At 42.2% G+C, this 20185-nt stretch overlaps 1 protein-coding gene across 3 annotated transcripts in view; it reads left to right on the top strand.

The window, feature by feature from the left end:
* The window catches only part of grb7 (growth factor receptor bound protein 7), an 86483-nt gene that overhangs the window by 5467 nt on the left and 60831 nt on the right, over positions 1-20185 (top strand). Inside the window, exon 1 of one of the 3 annotated variants that reach the window (XM_016994565.2) lies at positions 3813-3881. The exons of 1 other annotated variant lie outside the window; for it this stretch is intronic. The gene's annotated coding sequence lies outside the window, so the exon portion shown is untranslated. Of the gene's footprint in view, positions 1-3812; positions 3882-13034; positions 13418-20185 lie in introns of those variants that run through there. One more of the 3 variants, XM_016994564.2, reaches the window with a different exon arrangement.

The raw sequence follows: 20185 nt of genomic DNA, 5'->3' as shown, positions 1-20185 counted from the left end.
CAGGTCTCCTCAGAGGAGACCTGTGTGTGAGAGAGGAATGTGAGAAAAAAATAGTTTCCCCAATAAACTTTTCATTGGGGAAACTATATTTCTAGCATTGGAGTAACCCTAAGCTTCAGTACAGGCAATCCCCAAGTTACAAACATTTGACTTAAAAATGACTAGAAAAGGGCTGAGACAACAGGAAGTGAGAGAAATCTACTTGTAGGAAAGGAAATTCACTCCTGGAACAAGTTATCAGGGGGAAAAATTATCTCCATTGAGGCTGTATCACCAATCCTTTTTTTCCACAACAAGCCAAATTTTTCAAAATTCAACTCTCACAAGGACAGAAAGTGAGATGAAATATCTGAAAAGGGGCACAGGCAGCAAAACAAACACCACATGAGTGTTAACCCTTTCATACGCTATCCAAAGCTGATATCTGTCTGTCATCTATCTATCATCTATCTGTCTATCTGGCTGGAGTCACACTTAAAAATGTGCCTGTTCCAACGTACATACAAATTCAACTTAAGAACAAACCTTCAGAATCTATCTTGTTCATAACTTGGAGGTTGTCTGTATTTAGAAATAAAGTTTATGCATCCATAGAAAAGGGCAAACAGAGTCACCAAAGTAATGCAAACACAGCAAATGCAAGATTTATAGGTGTGAATACTTTCCCATGTCACATTCTTTGCAGTGCTAGACATTTGGGGACTGAAGGAAATGTTCATTTGGGGGACAGAATTGTTACTTGGAAGGGAACAAAGCCCTTGTCTTGCTTCCTCCTCCATACCAACACTCCTGGTTGCTCCCCATGGAAAATTCATGTTTCCAGCCAAGTCTTCAGAATCTTGTGCCTTGATGGTTCGGATTGTCTGCAGACCAAGCCTTTAGTATGGCAAGCATCTGGGATTCCATGTAGTTCTTTCCAGGTATGTTTTTTCATTGGTTGATTTATTTTAAAAGAAACTTCAAGAAGGAGATGTTTCTCATCAGATCCCATTGCTGCTATGCTTCTTTTCCCTTTCTGTTTCTTTAGTATTTCAGGCATGCCCCCACCCCCCCAAGATGTGAGCAGTACAGTGTTAAAACATTTCCTCTAAAACGGTATCTCTGGTGGTTGTGTTGAGTTGATGGGGGGAGTACAGTATGACTCCTGTATCTGTGGAACTGGTATTTGTCGTTTTATTGATATACTAGGTCGGGTACCCGGCGGTGCCTGGGTTATTTATTAGAAGAAGGCATTGTATGTTTTGGGATGTTAGGTAATATCACTGAAGTTTGGTCCAGATCCGTCGTTGGCTGGGTTCAGTGCTGTTTGGATAAGGGTGAATTACAACTCCAGATTCCCAAGGCAATTATCCCAAATTCTGCCAGTATTTGCAGTTGGCCATGTTGGGTCTGTGTGCCAAGTTCAGTCCAGATCTGTCCAGGGCTCTCTGGATAAGGGTGAACTACAACTCCCAGATCCGAGGTCAATCACCCCCAAACCAGGCCTGTATGCACAGTTGACCATGTTGGATCTGTGTGCCAAGTTTGGTCCAGATCTGACGTCAGCTGGCTTTAGTGCTTTCTGGGTGCAAGTATAACTCCCAAAATCAAGGTCCATACTGCAGTATGTTCAGTTGGTCATGAGGCTTCTCTCTGCCAAGTTTGATCCCAGTCCATAGGCGATGGGGGTCACAGTATCAGTGAAGGGACTGCAAGTCCCATTATCTGTGGCAAGTTTGGTCCAGATCCATCATTGGTTGGGTTGACAGTGCTCTCTGGGTTTATGCCAAGTACAACTCTTGTAAATCATGGTGAATTCTCCCCAAACCTCTTGTTCAGTTGCTGATCAATTTCTCTGTTAACTGTGTGCCATAAGAAAGGGTTAAGGGAGAGGCAAATTAAGAAACTCTAGGATGTCCATTCTGGAGGAAAAATAGAACATCTAGAATTGTCCCCGCATGAAAGCCTTCACTTGGGTGGGGGCAGAATGGTGTTTGTGGAGGACACGGGCAGGGTTTGGGCTTCATGTTCATGACGCTCACTATAACCTGCATGTCAGTGGATGGAGGGCCATGGGTGTCTCCTGCTCAGTGGGAAATATAGCTGTTTGTGGAGGCAGGAGGCTGTCTGTGTAAGTGGACACCTCCTCCATATGTACACATTCACATTTTTTCACTTTTATTATGTGTATTGATAGATGTCCAACAAAATATGTCTAATCTAAGCATTTTCTACATTCTCTAGCATTACTCTATGGTATATTTGGGCCAGAATTGCATCATTTCTATAGGATCCGCTATTACCTATGGTTTCACATATCCATATGAAGGCTGGGAACATATCACATATCACTTCGGCAGAAAAAAATGGAATGCAAAGATACAGAATGGGGGACAATGCCTGGCTCGACAGCAGTACGTGTGAAAAAGATCTTGGAGTCCTTATGGACAACAAGTTAAACATGAGCCAACAATGTGATGCAGCAGCTAAAAAAGCCAACGGGATTCTGGCCTACATAAATAGGGGTATAGCATCTAGATCCAAGGAAGTCATGCTACCCCTCTATTCTGCCTTGGTCAGACCACACCTGGTATACTGTGTCCAGTTCTGGGCACCGCAGTTGAAGGGAGATGTTGACAAGCTGGAAAGCATCCAGAGGAGGGCAACTAAAATGATCAAGGGTCTGGAGAACAAGCCCTATGAGCCGTGGTGGAGGCTCCTTCTTTGGAGACTTTTAAGCAGAGGTTGGATGTCCATCTGTCGGGGGTGCTTTGAATGCGATTTCCTGCTTCTTGGCGGGGGGTTAGACTGGATGGCCCATGAGGTCTCTTCCAACTCTACTATTCTATGATTCTATGATTCTAGATACAAGGATTGTACTTTTGTGAATTTGCTGGTAGAAATAAGTAACGCCAACAACTGTCACTAGAGGGGGCTGACTGACACACTCAGGATGGTTGGTTGAAATAAGGCAATTTTTATATTGATTCAAGCATTGAACTGTACTGCTGAATTGAGAAAAATATGGAATGCTGGCTTTATAGTGAAACTAGACACAATATTGGAAAACTCTAGTAGATAGAACTGACATTAACATACTTGAGATAAGCTGCTGCTCACTTTCTTAGGAGTGTACAGCTCCACAAATCCTGTGGGATATATTTGTGCACATCCCTTTCTTCTGAAACAAAGTTTGTCATAAGATTTTCCAACACTTGTAGTGCTGGAAAATTTAGATAGGGTTCACACTACATGTTTTATAGCACTATGATTCCACTTTAACTGCCATGGCTCCATCCTATGAGATTCAAGAATTTGCAGCCTAGGGAGAGACTATTTACAATTCTCAGCCGGACAGCCCGAGTAACTCGCCCCTCTAGATATCCCAGGATCCCATAGGCAGCTAAACTGGAATCAGTGTGCTAACATTGTGCAGTGTGAAAGCACCCCAGGGATACAAATTAACGATAATTTCTTCATACTGATAGGTTGAACTTGTTAGCCAAGGTCAGCAAATCCACACAATGTGTTCAATGTTCCTTGGCTGGGAGACACGGGGCAATGATTTTGGACTCTTAGTAGGACAAATAGCAGCACCAAAAGGACTCTTTCTCCTGGACTTCTACCTGAAATGAGAGGGGGAAAAAAGGTTGGGGCAAGCAAAAGCCAATTTTGGTCTGAACCATGCACTCCGTTCAGTCTGGTACCAAAATAAATTCTTGGGGTCAGAATTCTTTAATGTTAAAGCTGTTTGCAAGTGCAATCCCTATGAATGGTTTCTTCCAATGGGTGGGGAAAACCTAAGGAAGGGGTTGTACTTTCTAGCTGAGTTCAGAGAGGGAGAACTGGAGAGAAGCTGCAGTTGCCAGGGATAAAGAGTAGGCCCTTTCACTCTGAATAAGGTAGTGGTATTTTCAGTTATGTATTTAGGAGGGAACAAAAGGGGAATCTTAATGGTGGAGCTTCTATTTTGGATTTGCCTCGATCTTGCATTTCTTCTTTAAGGTTGCATGCATCCAAATCTTGTAATTCTAAGCTGCACAGGCAGAAGATTTCTGCATTCATGCCCTGACACTTCATTGGTTGCACAGAACTTTGGGGACAGTGCAAATGTGACAAATGTAATATGCAAAAACGAAGTGTTGTAACTTGGCTAAAATATAAACAGTAGATAACTGAAACTACCCAGCAACCAGCAAACAGAAATCAAAGAAATGATACTGCATTCACAAAGCTGTTTTTACAATACGGTAAAACTGTGCTACATTAAGTTTATCTTTATTCGTTTTTAATTACAGTAGAGTCTCACTTATCCAACACTCGCTTATCCAACGTTCTGAATTATCCAACGCATTTTTGTAGTCAATGTTTTCAATACATCGTGATATTTTGGTGCTAAATTTGTAAATACAGTAATTACTACATAGCATTACTGCGTATTGTACTACTTTTTCTGTCATATTTGTTGTATAACATGATGTTTTGGTGCTTAATTTGTAAAATCATAACCTAATTTGACATTTAATAGGCTTTTCCTTAATGCCTCCTTATTATCCAACATATTCGCTTATCCAACATTCTGCCGGCCCGTTTATGTTGGATAAGTGAGACTCTACTGTACTGTGTTTCAATATTAATATTGAGTCAATGCAAAGTTTATGGTATGGTGTATTAAGGGGTATAGTAAATGTCAGATCTATTTTTAATAGTAACTCTCAGGCAACCAGAAACTGCATTTATCTGGCATCTACCAATCCTCATGGTTGTCGGTTAAATGAAACGGCATCAACATTGCCATATAATCAAGTTTCTGAATCCAGTTTATCTGCTTTGAACTAGATTATATGGCAGTGTAGACTCATATAATCCAGTTCAAAGCAGATAATCTGGATTCAGAAACCGGATTATATGGCAGTGTCAATCCAGCCTGGGGGTCTACTGTGTTGGGACTTATATTCAGTTGTAGTGGGCCTATGGTACACAAGCGTTCAACAAGGATACGGTAAAAGGCAATGGAAGGTGAATTCTTGCTTGCCAGGAGACTGGTAAGTGCTCTTAATCAAACATGATTCCAGCTTCTCTGCAATATTTAGCACTGAATGTGTAAATATCTCCAAACACTGCTTCTTGCACATTCTGGGTCATTGAGAGTGGGGCTTGTCTGCAGGGGTTGCTGTCCCCCATTGTCCACTTTTGCAGCCTTAATGTCTGCAGATTGAGCAACTCACTTCACAGAGTTAAGGTGAATGTGTGTCCTACAGCATTTCAGTGATTAAAACTGAGACTAGGGACAACAACAATACCGCATTGCCAGATTGGCAAAAAATGTTACTGAATAAAAATACGCAAGCTAGGTGTCAGCAGTGTAATTTTGACTTATCTTATTGGGAAAGGAAAATTGCGTTGAATGCCAAACACTTTGAATTCAGTTTGCTGCAGCTTAGGTATGCTGAAGACAACAGGGAAAGTGAGAGGAGGAGAGAGAAACTGGGACATTTCAAAAGTGAGACAATAGGGGATCAGTTGGGCCTGTCAGTGCCGAATCAAACTGTTGAAGGGTATGGAAAAGTCTTTTTCACCAAACGAATGGATGGATCTCAAATTTAGTTGAAAACTAGCATAGATCCTGCAAGCTAGAAGTCTCTCCATCCATACCTATCCTGAAACACTGTCTTTTTGAGTTAGAAGCTAAGCTGTAACAGCTGAAGAGGTAAAACTTGCTCCTCATTCCCACTATGCTAATTTGGGTTTAACATGATGGAGAAAATCGCAATGTAATGATGTATTAATTGGTGACTGGTGAGTCACAGCTAGGCTTCAACAATGATCTAGTGCTGTGGTTCTCAATTTGTGGGTCCCCAGATGTTTTGGCCTACAACTCCCAGAAATCCCAGCCGCTTTACCAGCTATTAGGAATTGTGAGAGCTGAAATCCAAAACATCTGGAGGAGCACAGTTTGATAATCTCTGATATAGTGGAAAGGGATTTGTTATAGATTTAGCTCTTATTGAAATTGCCAAATCATGTTTGGGCTCTACTATTTTTTTCTGCTACAGAGGTTCTCATCTTGCTTTGATAGAAGGTTCTTTAATGTTTATATTTATTTTTATAGACATTAATATACATACATATCCATATATATGTTTAGACAGTGTGTGCTCACGCAAGCCATTCCAAACAAATATATATGTTTAGAGAGTATGTGCTCACGCTCAGGAGCCCAAGCCCAAATTGAACTTTGCACTTGTCAATGGGCCTATTGTTGAGCCATTGCTGTAATCTCTTCTATCAGCCTTGAAGCTGAACCTGCAAAAGAAATAAATAAGTTAGACATGGATCACCATAAGTGAGCACAGGGGAGCAATCAGATCTGCAAGAAAAGACTGCACAGTCCTAGCCTATTAAAAAGTCAGGGAGAAGTCCATTCAAGATTATAGTCTGAAAGGTTTGCAGTGAGAGCTACTTACCAATGGGTCTTTTGTTAAGGCACAAAGGTTGCCATTACTTCCCATGCCAACAGAAGACAACAGCAATGTAAAACAACACAAAGTGGTTCTTGTCATGTTGATGATGTCCTGTACAATGTCTACCACTGTCTCCATTTGATCTGTATTGGAGCCCAAATGAAATACTAACTCCTGCTTTCTGCCTTTATCAGGCCAGAGTCCCCTTCTCCATATCCTTTGCCTTTTAGTTGCATTGATTCAGATTGGATTATGTCATATGTGAAAGGTGATTACATACTGTGACCATTCCTGGCTGTGACAGTGACTAAGGGCATGAAATCCTGATCAGGCCCTATCAAGGAAATATTGTCGTGGTTGTTAGTACTTCTGAGAGAACATCCTCAACTTCAAGACCAACACTCTTGACATGGTGAGGTGATGGTCAGAAAACCAGCAAGACCCCAGTCTCTCTACAAGAACCATCACTACACAAATACATTTGTAGCCTGGATTGGCTTCCTGTGATAGAAATGGAAACCCAATAGCAATATCTTTTTCCCAAACTTTAAACATTACTGAAAGATATAATCCCCCCTCTGCCAACTCATAGATGACTCATCCAACATATACACCAAGTTGTCATTTTCTTCGACAGTCTACTCATGGGTAGCAAGTGGAATATAGGAAGCTGCCTTCTACTGAGTAACACAGCTTTTCCTTTTAACACAGTACTGTCAATTCTAACTGGCAATAATGATTCTCTGTTGATAATTCCATAGTCCTACTAAGAGATCCCTGATCTTAGGGTCTCCCATCCAGGTATTAACCAGATCTGACCATTGTCTTAACTTCCAAAATTAGACAAGATTGTTATTGTCAGGATTGTATGGTAGTAAGCATGCTCTGAATTGACTTGACCAATGCAAATCCAGACAACAAGTTGACAGGGTAAACCAGGATCCCCATTACATTGGGAAAAGAAATGAAAAATTGACTAGTTTGTTGGTGTCTCACTGCCCTTTCTTCTCATCTGATCCATCCAGTTCCCAATCATGTATCCCTCTACTCATGACTTCTTCAATGAGAGCCCCTGCCCCAGAACTAACCTAATCTCTGGGCACACATAATAACTTATGGACAAGATGTTCTTGTGCCCAATGGCTAATTAAGAGGGAATGCAAATACTCAGTTACAAGCAGTAAAATAAAATAAACAGTTCAGGAATAATTTAGTGGATGTTGAAAGTAGAATATAACTTCATTTAACTATCACATTAAAAAAACAATGTTAAATGAGAGTGTTCAGTCATCAGTTGTTGAAGAGAAGAATATCAGTGAACAAATGAAAGCAATGAATAGATTGGATCTGGTTTTGCTACAAATTCATACAATTTCCTAAGGATAACTGTTTGGATTAATGTCATAAAAAATCTTCAAGGACATTAAATTTTTCTGTTTGATGTTTTGTTTTAAGTCTGATATAACAGGTTGCGTTTTTTATTTTAAGTTTAGTTGTTAAGTCATAATTTGTTTTTATTTGTTGGATTGTCAATTTTTGTTATTGTGGGTATATTGTTGTGTTCGGGCATTGAATGTTTGCCTTTTATGTTTGGAATCCACCCTGAGTCCCATCCAAACTAATAAAATTCAAGTAATTTCTTGCAATTCTGTGACAGTCCTGCTGGAGTTGCTCATAGTGATGATCCAACACTTACAGTAGATCCAAAGGATTTCTTTGTTACTGAAATGGGTGTAAAGATAATTGTCCCTGCCCCAAGTTTGTTTCAAACAATCAATATAATGATGATGATAATGATGATGATGATTATGATGATGATGATGATAACAATAATGCTTTATTTATAGCCCTCCCTATCTCCCCAGAGGGACTCATGCATCTTCCAACTATGTAAGCTGAACACTTGAAGGGAGAATGTGATTGTGCTGCGTCTGAATCCCACTACATGATTACACCATAGCAATTTGAGTCTGCTTTAATTTCCATGGTTGCATTCTATAGATCCTGGGATTTGTAGTTTCATGAGGTATGTAGACTTCTGTGCCAGAGAGCTTTGGTGCCTCCTGAAACAGCAAATCCCAGATCTCTGTAGGATGTAGCTATGGCAGTTAAAATGAATCCAATTTCCCATGTAAAAGACCCCAGTGTCTGTGAAAGTCATGTAGGTTTTTCTTGTGTGCTCAAGAGCCTTATTTTCCCCATATAATTCCAAGTGACTTGTCTTTACATGCCAGTGAGTATATGGAGGTTAGGAGGAGGGATAGTGGTGCAATCTCCTTCTCTTCTATGTCTTTGATCTACATCATGTGATACAGCCTGAACTAGTTCAGGTCATCTGACAGAAGATTACTCATGGCAACAGCTGATTAGATTACTAGTCAGAGCATAAAATCAAGTGGGTCATTCAACCTCAGTCCCCAAATGTTCAGCTGTGGATCTGCATGGTCCTTTGTGTTGTCAAATCTCAGGTCATTGGCTCAAACAAAGCTTTCCAAACAGTGTGTCACGACACATTCGTGTGCTGACTGCATTGTGTAGGGGTGTCGCATGAGCATAATGAGAAATCTCTGGATCTGTGTGAAATAAACAGGAAATCATATAGAAATGAAATATTTTAATGAGGACTGTTGTGTCCCCATATGTTTCATTATTACACAATATGTATGTGTCAGTATCTCTTATAAGCAATTGATTTAGATTCTGGTTTACTATAAAAATGAATTGCCGTGTCACAAAATAATGGATGTATAAAGATGGTGTGTCACGAATATGAAATGTTTGGAAATCTCTGGGTTAGAGGTTTGAGGAACTGGTATGCTTCCTTGCATCTCCACATGGAAAGATAAATCTTAGGATGAACAGGACTGGAGGAGGAGAACGGGATTGTGGTGGGGGCGTTGTATGTATTCTGACTTTCTGACCCATTCCCAGCTTGTGGTAGAGTTTTCTGGCTCAGTATAAAGTACTTGCATGTGTATTGCACATATTGATACACCAAAAAAAGCAAAACAAGGGGGAGGGGTGCACTCATGCCTATCTTGCCATTTGGATCAGGGCCGGAATGGAGCACCAGTGTTGCCTGGCAAACCTATTTGTTGTACATGTGCAGACAGGAGTGGTGGAAGGCTTGAAGGAACTCTCCTAGCACTGGCAATGAGCCCTCCACGTGCCCGAGTAACAGGGTAGCACCTGGAAGAGCTGCCCCATCTGTTATATATATGGTAGGTAAAGTCACGCAGGATGCAAGTCCTAGCAGGAATGGTTGCAGCTGTTGGATTCATTTTTCTGCTTGCTGAAAAGGAATATGCATTTTTCCTGGCTCTGCCTTGTGATGTTACCTAGTTAGATGGGTTTCATCCCAAACTTGCACCTGGGAGCACTTCTGACCCTCTCTTTTGGCGTTGCAAAGAGTCACCTGTCTACTTGTTTGTTTGGTTGCATGCTGCAAGTTGCTTCTGGTGTGAGAGAATCAGCCGTCTACAAAGACGTTGCCCAGGACACACACGGATGTGTTACAATCCTGTGGGGAGGTTTCTCTCACATCCACTAAGAGCAGACAAGCATCTTGAGCCCTGAGGATTATCTGGGAAGGTGTCCCACTGGAGCACTGCAGCATATCAAAACCATGGGAGTTATCCTGGACTGTGCTCTGACTTATAAGAAGCACTGCTTTTGAATATCAAGCAAAAAGTGTGTGCTAGAAACAATATTATACGAAAGCTGACTGGTGCAACCTGGAGATCACAATCAGACACAGGGAAGACATTTGCCCTTGTGCTTTGCTAGTCTTCTACTGAATAGGCGTGCCCAGTGTGGAATACAACTTGCCACGTTAAAACAGTGGTTGTGGCTCATAATGAGACATGCTGCATTATTATAGGATGTCTACGCCCCACACCACTAGATAAATTATACTGTTTAGCCGGTATTGCACCACCTGACACCCGCTGGGAAGTAGTAGCCAATAATGGAAGGACCAAGGCAGTGACATCTCTGGCCTCTCCCCTGTTCAGATATCAGCCAGCATGCCAACGCCTTAAATCAAGAAATAGTTTTCTAAGATCTGCAGAGATACGTGCAGGAACACCTCAGCAAGTGAGAGTCCAAAAGTAGCAGGCTAAAACCCATAACCTCAAACCATGTCTGATACCGAATGAGAGACTCCCTCCTGGGCACACAGAGGACTGGGTGACTTGGAAGGCGCTGAACAGATTGCGCTCGGGCACCATGAGATGTAGAGCCAACCTTAAGAAATGGGGCCACAAAGCAGAGTCCATGACATGTGAATGTGGAGAAAAGCAAAGCACAGACCACTTACTACAATGCAGTCTGAGCCCCGTCACATGCACAATGGAGGACCTTCTTATAGCAACACCAGAGGCACTCCAAGTGGCCATCTACTGGTCAAAGGACATTTAGTATAATGCCAAGTTTTTAACATTGTTTGTGTTTTTAAATACATTACAACTGTACCCTTGGTTTGCTTCTGATACGATAAATAAATAACCTGCCTAGCCTTGACATTTCAGGGAAACTCTACTCTCTTTTCATATAATTAATTATGTGCACTATGATAGAATAGCATATCGGAGGTAAAGAGTATGATCTAATCTTCTTGGTGGCATGCTGAATTTCTCATGTGTAGGAGCATTCAAGCATGCAACCACCTCCCTCTTCTCTGATGTGGTACAATCCAGGACACATGCCAGGTCTACGGGTTTAGTTTTGCAAAAAGCGAGATAACAGTTATGGCATGGAGTTGCTGGCACAGTTCTTATGAAATCCTATTGTTATTTCTTCCCCAGAACCAATGATATATTTGTTCTATAGCAACAATTCTCAGGTTGCTTGGCATGTCTTCTCACTGTATTATGGCATGCTACAGAATGAATGACAGGACTGCTTTTATAGCGCATGCATACCTTAAGCAGTGGCACAAGGCAATGGCTGTTCTTCTGATACATGATCAGGAACAGCTACAAGGATCTCCGTTTTAAGACAAAGCCAGTCATTTTTGCTACGCAGGCTTCCAGGGGATTATACATGCAGCTCATTTAGTCACTCCTCCCTTCCTATTTTCCCTTGCAGAGCTATATTCCCACTTCAATCACATCCGAATCACACCTTATGATGGCTTCCTGTGTACCCGTGCATCTGCATTCTTCACTCCTCCCTGCTTTGCAGTTTTTCTTTCTCCCTTATTTCCCCTCTTGGTGCTCTCTGCGTTATTTTTTGCAGTCTCTTTTAACCTGTGCATTTGCACTGGGCTGTCCAAATACCAAACCTTTAAAAAGTTACTTTTTCTTGGTGACAACTCTCAGAACCGGGAATCAGTATGACTTGCTGTGAGATTCCCAAAATTTGTAGTTTAAAGAAGCATAATTCCAACATAGCTATACTCTGCAGCTGGTGTTATTATTACTCTTCTTTACTGTTACTACTATTATAGAGAGCTGCAGTGGTGCAGTGAGTTAAACCCTTGTGCCAGCTGGACTGCTGACATGAAGGTTGGGTTGCTTCTGGCACGATAAAAAACCTCCTACTATTACAAACTCTCCCAATATTTAACAGATGAAAACTCGGACAAATGTTGCCAGTCAACATCAGAGTGTGGCCACAATGGCAAAAGTTAGTAATGAGAGAGAACATGGAAGATAAGACAGGGTGCAGCAATTTGGTTTTGCCTGAGCCTCATGGGAAGGGTAAGACTGCCTTCTCAAGTTGCCCCTGCATCTAACTTTCCACTTTGAATTCAGTTTGCAGCAATTGATGTTAGTCCAGGGACAAGGTGGAAGAGGAGGGAGAAACTGGGACATTTAAAAAGCATATGAGAAAGTGGGAAAGCAGGGGCTTCTTCAGGAATGTCCCTGCCAAATTAAGACAGTTGGAGTGTATTGTGTTATTGCTGCTGCTATCACTGCTATCATTGTTATTAAATAGAATATAGTAAAGGTAGAGGGTTTCCCCTGACATTATGTCTGGTTGAGTCTGACTCTGGGGGTTGGTGCCCATCTCCATTTCTAAGCCAAAGAGCCAGTGTTGTCCGTAGACGCCTCTAAGGCTGGCATGACTGCATGGAGCACTGTTACCTTCCTACGGAGTGGTACCTATTGATCTACTCACATTTGCATGTTTTCGAACTGCTAGGTTGGCAGAAGCTGTGGATGACAGCTCCCCGGATTCAAACCGCTGACCTTTCGGTCAGCAAGCGCAGCAGCTTAGCGGTTTAACTCGCTGCGCCATCAGACGCTTCAAAAAATCTAATATAGTGATGGTGTTATTGAGTCTAAAGTTTCCTTGGCACCTACTTATCTATTTGCAGGAATTGTCCCTCCCATTCCGTTCCCCTTGGTGATGCATCTAGTGTGTAGTCTGTAGTGCTACACCAAAGAGATGCATATTTTTGTGGATCCTGTCTCACGGCAGGTTCTGCATTGTGGTGCCCAAGCAGCAGCAGGCCAGCTAGAAATGTGATCTTTCGTTCTCCAGCCTATGCTCCCTGCCCCCCGCCCCACCTCTACGCTCCCAAAGCTGTCATGTCTGGTTTTATCAGGCTTACGAGTAACACCAGATGCCCTTTCCTTGCTAGCTGGCAGCCTCTGGGGTGGTGTGGAAACATTGTCATTGTGACTTGATGTTCAAAAGCCAAAAGAAAGAAAGAAAGAGGAAAAAAGAACAAAAGAAAAAAGAGGAGAGGAGGAAAGTAGTTGAGAGAAGGGAGAGGAAAAGTCAAAGAAGGTGAAATATCAGACTCTGAATGGTAGGGCCAAAGTGGAGGGAGCCTGGCGCTTGGATGCACCTGCCAGTGAACACCTTTGGCTGATCCACGTCTGGCTGTGTGTGTGTGTTTTGACCGGCTGTGATGTCAAGAGGAGGAGGTGTGGCCACCTTGGGGGCAGGTAGATAAAGGATTCAAACTAAACAGGATCCCCCAGTTCTGAGACACAAGGCGGCGGCGGAAACACTAGGGTCAGGTAAGCCGACTCTTTCCCTCTCTCCTCCTGCTTCTCGGTCTTGTTGCACTTTCCCCCTCTTTAGTCCAGGAGCCAGAAAGGTTTCCATGGAGAAAATAACTTAGATGCAAGGTGATCTGAAAAATCTATAGCCTGATCTTGTGCAGATTGACCTGGAAGTAAGACCCACTGGATTTGGTGGAGCCTGTTCCCAGCTATGTATGGATAGAAGTGTAAAAGCCCGGAATTTTGAAGTTTCCAAAACTTTTTCAGTTGTTTTCTACTTGTCTTCTTTTGTGTGCCTGCCACTCCCAGTCTTAACTTTATTTCCCTTTTGATACTAGTTTCAAAGCTGATTCCCCTCCCTGTTCTCTTTGTTTCCAGTAACTTTATTTCTGATTGTTTTGGTAAATACGGGACATAGCCATAGCCATGGGTGAATACGTTCCTGTACATCATGTGATTTTGTGAAACCGCCTGTTGAAAGAGGGACTTCTCATCCAAGATTACCATAAAATCAAACTGGAGGATCTCAAAAATGCCTAGGGAGGACATATTTTATCAGACGTGGATAAATAAAACCACAGATACTCATCCAGCAGATACAGGGTCATACTATATAAATATTTACCTACCTTGAGGTTCAAAACTCCCTCCCCCCTTCCCCCCCCAGCTATTTCACCTTTTCTTGCTGTTCCCGTCGTTTAAATTTCCTTTCCTACTTTGCTGTTTGTACATTTAATAAGGAAATCAAAAGAGGAAACCCTGAACAAAAGAAAGTGTCAGGGATATCATAATTCAAGGTAGTTTTGTATCTTTAAAAAAGGAAATTGTAATAGAATAGGGGCGGGAAAATGATGAGTAAGACTGCTGGAGCAACAAAAAAAAGTTTTTTTCATTGACGTAATTGCTGGGGAAACAACTAATTTTACAAGAGAGCCACCCAGACTAATTCATGGAGGAGGAAAGGTCTCTTGGTGGTTATTACTCAGGTGTGCAAATGGAACCTCCTACTATAGTAGCAGTGTACCTTTGAGCACCAGTTGCCATCAAAGAGAGCTTTTGCTTCCTGTCTTTTTTGTTACTTTCCTGGGGGCATCTGGTTGGGCACAGGAAGTTAGATTAGATGGAGGGATGTGTAATCCTAATGCTATGATTAATTTCTGTGGTTCCATCCTACGGAAATCTGGGATTTGCATTTTAGGGAGGAATAGTTAGAATTTTTTTTGCAAGAGAACTGTTGTGCTTCACCAAACTACAAGCCCCAGACTTGTATAGGTTGCGGTGGCAGTTATAATCAACCCTCCACATTCTTTGGGGTTTGGGGCACAAGACCCCATGAAAGTGAAAAATTGCAAATATAAAAACCACTTAATTTTTTAAACTGAGAGAACATGTTTACAGGAATTTCTAGGTCTTATAGCATGGCATTTAAATAATCAAATTTACAAAGTCAAACCTGCATACATGGAGGATAATAGTGAAATGGAATCACAGTGATGTAACTGTATAGTGTGAAAGCCTCTGGTCTTTTCTTATAAGGTGATGTTGGGAGACAGGGCTCACATTTTTCTTCCTTGTTGATTGGTTGCATGCAACTGATGATGTTCTAAACGCAGACACCTGGATTGAGACCTAGAAATTTAATAGTAGCCTTCACTGGGCTGGATTTAGCCACAAAGGCACCAAATGTAACTTATATTCTTCGCTTCTCATCCCAATGAGTGTGAATCCACTGAACTAGACACATTCTTTTAAAATAATTTTATTTTAAAAGTTTTAAAAGTTACATTAAAAGTCAAAAAAGTGAACCAAGAAAAGAAATACAGAACAGAAACACAAAAAGTACCAAGAAAAAACAAAGAAATAAAACAGAAATAAAAAAGAAAAAAGATGACCTTTGATATATCCTCTCCTGGCCAAAAGAAAACTGCATAAGCTTCACCCTCTAGGCCTCCCAATGTTGACTCCTTTTGACAAAAAACGCCCCTCAAATTATTCTTCAAAACTCAACATTGGTGAGTACTTTTTCTTCCTCGTGCAAAAAGTAAATAAAAAGTTTCCAGTTTTTCATTTTTTCCAAATGTCCCTTCTTTCAGAAGACATGTTAATTTGTCCATCTCGGCCAAGTCTATCATTTTAGCACCTCTGTTGCTGGTGTTGCTGAATTCTTCCATTTCTGGATGCTGTGGTCATGTATTGCAACAGTTTGTCATAGTCATTTGTATCAGTTAAACCAAGTAAAAAAAGTCTCAGATTTTAACTGGATATTTCCCTCCCAAACTTTCTGGATCACATTATCTATTTGAATCCAATATTTCTTGGCATGTTTACATGTCTACCACATATGGTAGATGGATCTCACTTGCTGTTTACATTTCCAGCAAGTATTGGAAACCTCTTTAGACATCTAACCACATTGTTACATGGCTGCTGAATGTGTCCCACATCGCTCTGCTTCAACATGGGGCATGGGGAAGCCACTGCCCCTCACCCCACATCGTCGGGCTCCTCTGGTAGCTGATCCCATGGGGGGAAGCATGGTGCATATGTGGAGCACACAGCTTCTCCCCATTAAAGTCAATGGCAACATGGGAAGCCTCTTGTGTTGCTGCAGTGGCAGTAGCATGCCAGTTCCGCCCTAATTCACCCATTTAGCCAGCATGACGTTGTCTGGCTCTGTGGGTGACTGGGGCTAGATCGGGTTATGCCGCCGATTTTGGCCCCGTGTGATGAGGTAGTTAGAAAGCTTTTCAGATGTCATATACTATAGATACATCATTTTATAAAACTTATATTTCAAATTATAACATAATGTACATTTTAACCCCCGTTTCACATTTTCTTCCAACATTATATTATGCCCAACATTTTGTGCCCACTTTAAGCTAGACAACGTTATTGCTATTGTTGTTGTGTGCCTTTAAGTTGTTTCTGACTTATGGCAACTCCAAGGCAAACCTATCACAGTGTTTTCTGCGGCAAATAATATGTGACCCACCAGTGGGTTTTCATGACTGAGCAGGGAATCAAACCCTGGTCTGCAGAGTCATAGTCCAACGCTCCAACACCTCCACCACACTGGCTCTCTACCTAACAAATACGTGGGAACAAATAAAATTCCCTTTCTGGATGAATGTCAAGATTTTTCAGGGGTCATCCCTCCATCATGTCAATGGGGTGGAGAATATGGAGATGAAGTAACTTGAATCATGACGGTTATCACTGTAGGTTGCTGTGTCACCATGTACAATTGTGCCACAGCCAAATAGATTGCTCTTGTAACATTCACCAGAAATCCTAATATTGACTGAGGGGAGGATAGGGAACAAAGGAGAAGGGACCAGTAGGGATGGGAGATACAGCCACCTCATCACTACGCAGATCCTTGTTCCATTCTCTTTGGAGGTTGTTCGAATCAATTTCTTGGATGTGCCAGAGTGTTCTTCCAAAGGGTTTTTTTTTTGGGTAAAGAAAGATGGAAGTTTGATTTGCTAAAATGTGATGGGTAAATCTTCTCCTTAATAATTAAAAAAAATCCTTAGAGACAAATGCCATTTTACTGATGGATTGATGCACCATAGCTCTTTAATTTTTTTGCGAGGAATAGAAGAGAAAGAGACTGAAGCTGTCCTTCCACATTTGCAGTTTTGACTTTTGTGGATTTGATAATTCATGGATTTCAGTTGCCTTGGAGGAGAACACATCTTTAGGAATCTCTACATCCTTCAATGCAATTTTGTGGTTAGCTTCTAGTGGACAGTAACCATATAGTCATGTCAAAAGACTTAGAAATTCCTGGATAGGTAAAAAAGAGCAATTTGTTTAGTTTTTCACTTTCTTGGAGGTCATGTGCCCCAAACCACAATGAATGTAGGGGGATGACTATTTTGTTTTGATATGTCTTTAAATGAAAAAGAAATCCATCAAAGGGCAGGATTAAAACTTTGCCGTCCAGAAAATATTTTGAGACAACACAAATATGGTTTGGACATCTCTTTCAAAACAGAGCTACAACAAATACCACAACTTCCCGAAACTTTTGCTGTATCTAAAGATTCTCATATATAATAATTAAAAGATGCTTTTACGTGAGAGGTTGCAATCTATAATAATTATTAGGAGCACAGAACCAGTGGGCAGTAGCTATGATTGGTATGAGTTAGTTTGGAAAGGGATGCATTATCTTGTCTAAAGGATCTAGTACAGGGGTCCCCAAACTTTTTAAACAGGGGGCCAGTTCACGGTCCCTCAGACCATTGGAGGGCCGGATTATAGGTTTTTTTTTAAAACTATGAACAAATTCCTATGCACACTGCATATATCTTATTTTCAAGTAAAAAACAAACAAAAACGAACAAATACAGCCTCAATGTTAATAATAATAATAATAATCATCATCATCATCGTCATCATCATCATAAAAATAATAAGGAGGGTTGGAAGAGACCCCTTGGGCCATCTACTCCAACCCCCTTCTGTTTTTGTCCACACCATAATCAAAGCACCCCTGACAGATAGCCATCCTATAATAATAATAATAATAATAATAATAATAATAATAATAATAATAATGTAATAAACATGGTTGGAAGAGACTCCTTCAGCCATCTAGTCCAACCCCCCTTCTGCTTTTGTGCACCAAAACATAAAGAACCCCTGACCAACAACAACAACAACAATAATCACCGTTGGAAGAGATTGCTAGCCTTCAAGAAACATGAATCCACAACAGGGCTGCAGAGTATTCTTTCAGTTATTCACATTGGAATGTCTGACGAGGGAGAGAGGCACATGCGGACTCCCTGCTTGTCTTGCCTTGTCTCCCTGCTTGTCTCCTCGGCAGCGGGGGGGGGGGGGGGGGGGGAGGTGCATGCGAGGTGAGGAAAAGGCGTGCGCCACAGGGCAAGGGAGGAAAGGCGAAGGCCTTTTACTCACCCTGTGTGTATCTTCCTCGGCGGCAGCAGCGGGAAAGCTGCCTGCGGGGCGAGGAAAAGGCTTGCACCTTTCTCTCCTCTCTCTCCCAGCATCCACCTTTCCCACTGCCTTCCTTAGTGGCAGCGGTGGGAAAGCTGCCCACGGGGCGAGGGAGGAAAGGTCCAAGCCTTTTACTCACCCCTGTGCATCTTCCTTGGCGGCAGCAGCAGGAAAGCTGCCCACGGGGCGAGGAAAAGGCGTGCGCCTTTCTCTCCTCTCTCGCCCAGCACGCACCTCTCCCGCTGCCCTCCTCGGTGGCGGCGGCGGGAAAGCTGCCCATGGGGCGAGGGAGGAAAGGTGCAGGCCTTTTCCTCACCCTATGTGCGTCTTCCTCGGCAGCGGCAGCGGGAAAACTGCCCATGGGGTGAGGGAGGAAAGGCGCAGGCCTTTTTCTTGCCCTGTGTGCATCTTCCTTGGCAGCAGCAAGCTGCCCACGGGGCTAGGAAAAGGCGTGTGCCTTTCTCTCTCTCGACCAGCACACACCTTTCCCGCTGTCTTCCTCGGCAGCAGCGGCAGGAAAGCTGCCCACGGGGCGAGGGAGGAAAGGCGCTGGCCTTTTACTCGCCCCATGTGCACCTTCCTTGGTGGCGGCGGGAAAGGTGCGTGTGGGCCGGGGAGGAGAGAAATGTGCATGCGCGGGCCGGATAAATGGCTCTGGCGGGCCGCATCTGGCCCGCGGGCCGTAGTTTGGGGACCCCTGATCTAGTATAATATCTGCTAAAGCAAAATAGGTTGCAATTCAGAAATGAGATCAAGCAAAGCAGAACAAATGACAGGGGCAGGGCTTTCTTTATTTACCACATTGGGCTGTGGAGCATGTGACAAGCTCACATGCATTTATATATAGGGTATGATACAATTTCAGTTCAGTTCCAGGTTTCTCTGTTGGCATAGCAGAGGTGCCATGTTCGGCTTTGTCTGTAGTTTGTACCATGTTAATTGGGAGTCCTGTTTCTTTGGAACTAACATCCTTTGATTTCATTTAGACAATGCTTGTTATTATGGGCAGGACTAGATAAGATGACCGGGGACAAAATAAGGGTATTGCTCAACTCTATGATATATTCCTTTAACCCCAAACTGCAAGTAACTTCATACCTCAGCTCAGCATTTCAAAATGCTGGGTAAACATCCAAAGAAAAGGAACAAGCAAAGTGACTAATGGAAAACAAAGTTGACAAATATAAGAATTTTAGCTGTGAACAATTTTCTTTGCAGTGCTATAGCTTTGGACACTAAAGAAAAAGTTAATAGGGTTGTGGGAAAATTCTTATTTTTTGTTGTTGTTGTTGTTGTTGTTGTTGTTGTTTGCTTTCAGGTCATTACTATCTTATGGTGACCCTCAGGTGACTCTATCATGGTCTTTTTTGAGGCTAAGAGTGGCTGAGCGGGGATTTAAATCCTATTTTCCAGAATCATAGTCTAGTTCTCAAACCAGTATGAAGTTCAACAGGAATAAATGCAAGATACTCCACTAAGGCAGGAAAAATGAAATGCAAAGATACAGAATGGGGGACAATGCCTGGCTCAACAGCAGTACGTGTGAAAAAGATCTTGGAGTCCTTGTGTGGACAACAAGTTAAACATCAGCCAATGATGTGATGCAGCAGCTAAAAAAGCCAATGGGATTCTGGCCTGCATAAATAGGAGTATAGTGTCTAGATCCAGGGAAGTCATGCTGCCCCTCTATTCTGCCTTGGTCAGACCACACCTGGAATACTGCGTCCAGTTCTGGGCACTGCAACTTAAGGAAGATGTTGACAAACTGGAATGTGTCCAGAGGAGGGTGATCAAGGGCCTGGAAAAAAAGCC

Source organism: Anolis carolinensis, chromosome 6 (genome assembly GCF_035594765.1).
Source record: "Anolis carolinensis isolate JA03-04 chromosome 6, rAnoCar3.1.pri, whole genome shotgun sequence".
NCBI classification, from domain to species: domain Eukaryota; kingdom Metazoa; phylum Chordata; class Lepidosauria; order Squamata; family Dactyloidae; genus Anolis; species Anolis carolinensis.
Note: the sequence above shows the minus strand (reverse complement) of the source record. Positions and strands in the feature narration are given on the sequence as shown.